This window comes from Triticum dicoccoides, chromosome 1B (assembly GCF_002162155.2).
Source record: "Triticum dicoccoides isolate Atlit2015 ecotype Zavitan chromosome 1B, WEW_v2.0, whole genome shotgun sequence".
In the NCBI taxonomy this organism is placed as follows: Eukaryota; Viridiplantae; Streptophyta; class Magnoliopsida; order Poales; family Poaceae; genus Triticum; species Triticum dicoccoides.
In genome coordinates, this window is record NC_041381.1 from 550,939,075 (window position 1) to 550,948,235 (window position 9,161).

Sequence of the window (9,161 nt, forward strand, 5' to 3'; positions counted from 1 at the left end):
GCCTATATTGCAGGATGGCAGGCCCACCATCATCACCAATTGCTATAGTTTTTATATCAGTTAAATATTTGGTCAAAATTTATTACAAATTACAATGGTGACTAATAAACCAGGATGGAGGTAGTAGTTTAGAAGCCCAAATGAATGAGTTAGGCGCCTTATGTTACTCTCCACTATGACTAGTCTTATGGGAAAAGTTGGGGAAGAGATGACTTATTCTTTAAGCCGCCAAAAGAACTGGCCCTAGGAGTAGTAGTTAGGGATACTAGGAGTAGTAGCTAGGGATCGAGTGTGCGATATTAACCGGAAAAAGTAAATGGAGAGATGAAATGCAAAAAAAGACAAAGGGATGTGATGGTTGCTTGTCCATTTATTTTACCAGGCCACTTATTCCTGGGAGTGGTGGGGTTTTGTGATATGACGACTTTACTGCCGCGCCACGAGCGGGGCGAGACTCCCGTGCAGCGCTGCCCTCTACACTAGTACTACCTCGGTCATGTTTTATTAGTCCCCCATGTAATTTGACTAAATAATTAAGTGACAAAATGTTAGTGCTTGTCAACAAAAACTATATCGTTGGATTCGTATTTGAACATAGTTTTCAATGATATAATTTTTGGTGGCATGCATGAGCATTTATTGTACTATATATAATGTTAGTTAAATTTATGGTCGTACTATATATAGTAAGGTGCACATGCATTGCACGGAACAGTGAAATGCATTGATCGCGGAGTTGCTTATTTTGACAAAGTATGTGGGGGTCATCTCATGTGTAATGAGTATCAATAGGTTTCTTCAGATATTGTTTCTTCTCTAGAGCTCACAAGCATCCGGGTGGAATAGATTAAAAAGTATCTTTTGCAAACAAAAGCGTTCAACTATTCAACCTGCATCCAAAACTTGTGAAGAAATAACACTTATTGTGCTTTGCAAGAAATGATCTTTAAGAATTAGTTTTTGAGTATCAATTTTGTTTATTTTTTCTAGACCACCATGAATGTACTCCCTCCGTCTAGGTGAATAAGTCATCTTAAGTTGTGCACCGTGACCAAGGAGGGGCAAACGAGAGAACTTAATGTTTATTTGCTAATTAATAGCATTGCATGCAATGAACTAACCATTGCATGTCATGTTTGGTAGTCTCGAGTCATTGAAAACATGCACGCCCCACAGCTCTTATTGGTTGATATGTCAAGAAACAAGAAACAAGGTGGGAGTTAATGCACCATGCCTAAGTGTTTTGGGATTATTTGGTTTTCCTAAGGTGACTTGGAAGGGGCAGAGGAGATGTAAGAAATGGTTCATCATAAGTCTTTCACCATAACTGTAGTAAAAGTTCTCAATTAATCTCATAAATGGCAAGCGAGAACTCTAATGGAGAAAAATCATACATGGCAGATTCTAGACTAAACCATAAATGGACACACTTTTTTAAGTGCGATACTCTAATAGAGCAAGATCATGCACGGAAGGTTCTATACTACATAAATAAGAAGTCTCCACATGCTTAGACAACGAATTACATTGAGCGAAGACTAATGATGAACAACTGACTTGGTAATGCATATGACTAGGTGAACCTCCTTGGAGTCCCCGTGCATCATCTTGGGGTGAAAATCATACCAGACGTCTTCCATGTCCACATTGCCGGGAACGGAGCAGCTCGGCAAAGTCCCAGCCAGCATGATGGAGGCAGCGTGGGCGCCCTCGTACTTCGGAGCGGCAGTAATAGTGAGAACGCACGCGTACACTGGCCTTGTGTCAGCGTCACCGGTGTCGCCCCTGACACACACTACTGAGAGGGGGCGGCGGCCTGTGCGGGCCTTGCCCGTGCCCACGGCAAGAGGAAGACGCTACCGCCTCCTTTGTGATTAGCAGGCGGCGGTGATCCTCCAGCAACTCTGGCACGGCGAACAGGTAGCACGTCTCATACTTGATGTTCACTGCTCGTGGGCAAGTAGTGCTTGACGGACGGTGCCGTGAGGTGATGCACGAGGCATGCCGGCGAGCCCTCAAAAGGCGGCGTACACTCATAGCAGTAGCAGGGCACGTGCGCACATCTAGAACTATGCTCCGCCAGCGAGTGGTTGTAGGGGAAGTTGCGACCGACAAATGGAGCGCAAGAACAACACACGAAGAAGTAGATGGTGTCCTTACTAGTACTCCCTAGTACTTCCCTAGTCCCTAGTCCTCCCTAGATAAAAAATAGAGTTGGTGATGATGGTGTGCCTGCCATCCTGCAATATAGGCCGTCCGGTCTATATCTGATGGATAGGACGGAAATAATGGCAATTTTGCAAAAATATACCCACACCCCTCTCCACATTTTAAAATAAGGCCTTGCCTCGTTCATCATTATCTCCCACAACTTCATTGCTGAGCAATTAAAAAAGGAAGTCTGTCGAACAATCTGGCATGGTGGTCGCTGCAGGCGCCTGATGTCTACTATGCAACCTTCTTCTTATAGACGTTGTTGGGCCTCCAAGTGTAGAGGTTTGTAGGACAGTAGAAAATTTCCCTCAAGTTGATGACCTAAGGTTTATAAATCCATGGGAGGTGTAGGATGAAGATGGTCTCTCTCAAACAACCCTACAACCAAATAACAAAGAGTCTCTTGTGTCCCCAACACACCCAATACAATGGTAAAATTGTATAGGTGCACTAGTTCGGCGAAGAGATGGTGATACAAGTGCAATATGGATGGTAGATATATGTTTTTGTAATCTGAAAATATAAAAACAGCAAGGTAGCAAGTAACAAAAGTGAGCGAAAACGGTATTGCAATGCTTCAAAACAAGGCCCAGGGTTCATACTTTCACTAGTGCAAGTTCTCTCAACAATGATAACATAATTGGATCATATAACAATCCCTCAATGTGCAACAAAGAGTCACTCCAAAGTCACTAATAGAGGAGAACAAACAAAGAGATTATTGTAGGGTACGAAACCACCTCAAAGTTATTCTTTCCGATCAATCCATTGGGCTATTCCTATAAGTGTCACAAACAGCCCTAGAGTTTGTACTAAAATAACACCTTAAGACACACATCAACCAAAACCCTAATGTCACCTAGATAATCCAATGTCACCTCAAGTATCTATGGGTTTGATTATACAACATGCATCACACAATCTCAGATTCATCTATTCAAACCAACACAGAGAACTTCAAAGAGTGCCCCAAAGTTTCTACCGGAGAGTCAAGACGAAAACATGTGCCAATCCCTATGCATAAGTTCACAAGGTCACAGAACCCGCAAGTTGATCACCAAATCATACATAAAGTGAATCTCGTGAATATCCCATTGTCACCACAAATAAGCACATGCAAGACATACATCAAGTGTTCTCAAATCCATAAAGACTCAGTCCGATAAGATAACTTCCTAAAACTGCTAGTTATCGACTAGAGGGGGGTGAATAGGCGATTCTTATCAAAGTCTTCAAAACATGGAAGTTTCAAAGACAAACAATAGAAATGACCTAATTGATATGCAGCGGAAGATAAACTACGACAAGCAAGCCATAGTCAAGTATGCAATAGCGTTAACGTACGAAGACTAATAGCAGCTAGGTAGTAGGATCAGGATGGAAGATAGTATGAAGCCAATCAACAATAGTAGTCAAGCAATGAAGTCAATCAGATAAGACAGATAAGTAATGACTTCACGAAGACAAACTCAAAGTAAAGGAGGGAAGAGATAGAACCAGTCACTTGTTGAAGACACATGATTTGTTAGACCAGTTCCAGTTGCTGTGACAACTGTATGTCTGGTTAGGGAGGCTGAGATTCAACTCAGAAGACCGTGTCTTCACCTTATTCCCCTTGAGCTAAGGACACTTAGTCCTCGCCCAATCACTCTGGTAAGTCTTCAAGGTAGACTTCCAAACCTTCACAGACTTCGTTCACCTGGCAATCCACAATGACTCTTGGATGCTCAGAACGCGACGCCTAACCGGCTGGAGGATACACAGTCCTCAAGTGTAATAAGTCTTCAGGTCACACAGACAGAAAGACTTCAGTGATGCCTAACACTCTTTGGCTCTGGGTGTTTGGGCTTTGTCCTCGCAAGGATTTCTCTCTCAAAGGCTTCGAGGTGGGTTGCTCTCAAAACAACAAAAGCCGTAAACTAACTCTGAGCAGCCACCAATTTATGGTGTAGGGGGTGGGCTATTTATAGCCACTAGGCAACCCGACCTGATTTGTCCAAAATGACCCTGGGTCACTAAGGAACTGACACGTGTTCCAACGGTCAGATTTCAAACACACGCGGCAACTTTACTTGGGCTACAAGCAAAGCTGACTCATCCAGCTCTGGATAAGATTTGCTCTCATTGTCTTCGCTCGAAGACATAGGATTTGAGTTGAGCATCACTTCAGTCACTCTGACTTAGTTCACTTGGACCCCACTTAACAGTACGGTGGTTCCTATGACTCAACAAAGAAGAAAAGGAAGCGACGAATCCACACAGTCTTCGTGCTCCATAGTCTTCACGCTATGTCTTCTCATGTCATAGTCTTCAATATGAATATCTTCTCGTACCACCATTGTCTTCAATGTCTTCATACATTTTTATGGGTCATCTCCGGTAGGTAAACCGAATCAATGAGGGACACTACCTGCGTTATCCTGCAATTCTCACAAACGCATTAGTCCCTCAACCAACTTTGTCATCAATACTCCAAAACCAACTAGGGGTGGCACTAGATGCACTTACAATCTCCCCCTTTTTGGTGATTGATGACAAACTGGTTGAAGTTTTCAACGGGGATAAATATGTGAAATTGTAAGGATAGGAAATAGTCTTCATAAGTAGCAAGGGCTCCCCCTGAAGATGTGCATATAAGTAATTTTGCTTTTGGAATGCAAATGCACATGGCAGGTTGTACTTGTGGAGATCCACTTCAACTTATGAAGATAATTCATCATGCATGAAACGATATAGCTTATAGGATGACATGCATAATGAAAAATGGACGTCTGCAGGATGATCTAAGTGCGGAAGTTATCATCGCATCACAGTAAAGCAAACAAGTAGCAGACGACCATCAAGTTTAGGTGTTACAACTCAAAGAACCAAATGTTTTAAAAAGCAAGAGTTGTAAGCATGAGGCAAAAATATAATGCAGCCGCCCATATGAACCCGCTTGAAGACTATCAAACTCATACGCTTCTCCCCTTTTGTCAGTAATGACCAAAAAGGTTTGAAGACATAGAGCATCTACTTGTCCTCATGAGGAGTAGTTGAAGCAGCAGGGTTGTCGTTGTTGTTTGGCGGTGCAGATGAACTTGGTGCAGTGTCGATGCGTGCAGAAGTAGGAGGTGGTGAAGTAGCATCATCTTCATCATCGATCTCTCTGGCATTGATAATTGCCGCGGAGGAAGAATATTCAGAATCTTCAAGAGATGGAGTACGATGTAGGACAGTAGTCCGTGGAGGAGTGGAGTCAAACTGGAATCGTTCATTGAAGCCATCGTCTTGAAGATCTGCTTCAGCACTAAGCAGGGTCAAGCTCTTCCATGATCACCGACAAGTTTCATGAGCAACAAAGGCATTCTTGGTGGCAAGGTTGCGAATGCGATTGACATCCACCAAGAGGCTTTGCATCTGTCTCTTGAGCCAGAAATGATGCTTATCCTGTTTCTGATGAAGGGCCACAAGAAGTTCTCGGTCATTGAGTACGCGAGAACGCTTCCGAGGCCTTTGTGCAATGGTGCTTTCAGTGGCTTCAGTGGGTGCTCAATGAGGCAGACAAGTGTTTCCAGCCAAAGGATAGATTCGAGTCGCTGCTTGAACACCTTCAATAGGCTGAGTGAAGCTTTGGTGCTTGGCATTCTGAAGACAAAGAGGCTTCTTGGCAGGTTCAGGGTATATAGCTTCAACTGACATATCAACCTCTGGTAGAAAAATCACATGATTGCGAGCAGATGGTTGATAGTTGACAGATGAGTGTCGCTTGATGAGGCGCATGACCCATGGAGCATAAAACTTCAGACCAAATAGGTCAAAGCCAGAAGCAGCAAGTTGCCTGATGAAGAAGTCTTGCGCATTGAAGCTGATGCCATTGAGAATGTAGAAGACCAAAGTCTTCATAGCTCCTTCAAGCTTTGCCGCTGATGAATGTCCTTTGATAGGCCATAGAGTTCGCCTGATGATGTGATATATGGTGCGTGGCAGATACTCAAGGTCTTCAACAAAGAACTCTGTTGGATATTCAGCATCACGAGGCAAAGGCTTCATCATGCTCAACATCTAACTCATATTGGGTTCAGGCTTATGAAAGATGCTTTCCAAAGCATTGCGGTGATTTTGACAACCAGGTTCATAGAGTTCTCCTGGAGTGGATAGGCCTGTAAGCTCAATGATGTCGAGAGCTTTGGCTTCATGATGAACATTTCCTGTCATCCACTCTAGAATCCATGTCGTGATATCTCTGTTGTAGCCGCGAATGTGCAGAGTAGCATAGAATGGAAGCAATTGCTCTTCATTCCAGTGTTCTTTATCTGTGATAAAACTGAGCAGCCCAGCATCACGAAAGCAATCAAGTGCTTCTTCTAAGCAAGGGAGTCTAGTAATGGCTTCAGTGTTGAGGCGCATATGAGGGAAAATGCACCCTTGATCATACAGAACACAGGAGTAATAGCTTCGCTGCTGATGACTCCAGAACCGATCTGATGATATTCTTGGCTTCGTGTAGGGGTTCTTCGAGCTGTCAAAGAATGTGTTGTGGCTCTTGAAGCCATTTGCATTGAAAGACCCTGGTGAGTTTGCAGTACCTGGAAACCTTGGCAGTCTTGGCTTGGGCTTCTGGACCTGAGGCCTATGCTCAATGTGATAGTCAAATTGAGGACCAGAGACATTAGGCGGAGGGACCAGAACGGGCCATCTTACTGTGATTAGCTCGCCATGGTTGTATGCTTGCTCTATTGTATAGGGCCTTGGGGGCGGAATAGGAGCAGTGGCAGCAGCTGAGGCTTCAGGCTGCACAACAGGTGCTTCAGGAGCAGTAGCCTCATTAGCTTCAGGTGCAGTGGCCTCATTAGCTTCAGGCACACTAGTTGGTTGAAGCTCCACATTAGCTTCAGGCATGACAACGTCATTGGCTTCACTTGCATTGGTTGTGGCAGCTTCAGGATTTTCAACCTCCACTTGAGGAGCTGGAGGGTCAGGCACAGACACGTTCACTTCATGAACAGTTTCTTCAGGCATGGGGGGAGTTTGGACACGTTCTTCTTGATGTTCCTCATCGGCTGATGCAGCCGGATTGTCTTCAGCAGCTTGTGCTTCAGACACAGAGACATTCACAGTTGGAGTGGCTTCAGAGAACACTTGACGTGCAACAGGTTGACGGTGCACTTCTCCTTCTGGAACGCTCGGAAGAGGGACTTGAGGCCTTGGTCCTTTGCGAAGCCTTTGAAGTACAGGCGACGCCTTTGGAGATGGAGTGGGAAGGTCCTCATCCTCTTCAACTTGTACGGATGGTGTGCTTTGTTGTTGTTGGGGAGTACTGGGGGAGTCTTGTTGCTGTGGGTGATCAGCCCACGATGCATCCTGAGCAATTGGCGTCAGAGGACGACCAATGCTGATGTTTTCGCTGTTCGTATGAACAGGCGACGATACCACATTATATTCGATCTGAGGAAGAACTTCATCATCTTCAACACTGTCATGATGACCAATGTCTTCAGCAGCGGTGGGTTCAGCTGCTGGTATATCTTCAGCTTCAGGAGCCTCTGTGGAAGCAGGCTCATGAACAGTCATGCGAAGTTCTTGGGATGCAGATGCAGGACGAACCACTGAGATGGGTTCAACAACAAGGGGCTCTGTGGGAGCAGCCCGACTCTTCTTGGTCTTGCGCTTCTTCTTGGAGGGAGCGGCATCTGAGGCTTCGGTGTTCTTCCTCTTTCTGGCTTCAGCCTCGGCAGCCCTCGTCTTCTTCTGTTCAGAAGCGGTTGTGGTGACCTTTGGCTTCGAGCCAGTCATGCTGCTCGGGAAGATAATGCGTGGGGCTTCTCGGCTTGAAGGTGCAGGCGGGTCAGCAGAAAGCTTCTTTTTTTTCTTTGCAGCCATCCTGGGGTCAATGCCAGGACGGCCAAGTGACTTGCGCTTCTCAGCCTCATTATAGGCAAGCACACACTTATCATCCAAACGCTTCATGCGCTCACGAGAGCCTTGAGCTTCTTGGCGCTTCTTCAGAAAAGCTTCTTTAAGCTCATGCAGCATGACTTTGAAGTTTCGGACGTCTTGAACACTTAGCTTGGCCACATGCTTCTTGAATTGAGCCTTCTCATAATCAATCTTGTTCTTGAGCTCAACGATTCGCTGAGTGAGAGCCAGCTCAGAAGCAATGGCACCATTGAAGGCGACACTTAGGCCAATGGGAAGCTGTAAATCTTCAAAGCTGACATTGGGGGTGTCGAACCACTCATCAATGAAATTGTGGATGATGGCCACATCAAAGAGAGGCAAGTTGTTGAAGATTTCTGCTTCTTCCTTGCTCTTTATCAGCTGCTCAAGAGCATCATCAGCAAGATCTTCATCACTTGACAGATCAATGGGTTCTTCACGCAGAATGGCGGTGGGAGTCAAGGCTTGATCAGTATGCCTGACAAGTTGCTTTTTCTTCTCCGTCTTCTTGGAGATACGAGATTGATCTTCAGACTGCACACTGGCTTCAGGAGGTGCAGTGGCCAGAGGCTTCACACGAGAAGCTTTTGGAGGTGCAGCTGATGATGAAGCCTTAATCTTCTTTGGCTTCTGCGGCCTTGGAGTAGGAGCTGGGGCTTCATCAGAATCAGCATTATTGTCAGAATGATCTACCTTGGCACCTTGGACCAAGATGTAAGTGATGAGGCCATCAAGGTTTGCAAAGGGGCCAATTCTGTTTTTTTTAGCTTCACGTGTGCCATCATCACGGGGAGCAGAGGGACCAGGATTAAAGTCTAATCCCCGTGACTTCTTATTTTCCTTTGCTGAAGCCTTAGCAAACTGGAAGTTGCGCTTGAAGAGATTGTCGTCATGACACCAGAGCAATGATGATGGGTCGGCTTCTTCAGGCTGCGGCCCACGGACCATGCAAGAATAGAATTCTTGCGCAATGGCTTCAGCTTTGTTCTTGGGGGGAAGGCCTCGATAGAGAATATCACCCCAAGGGC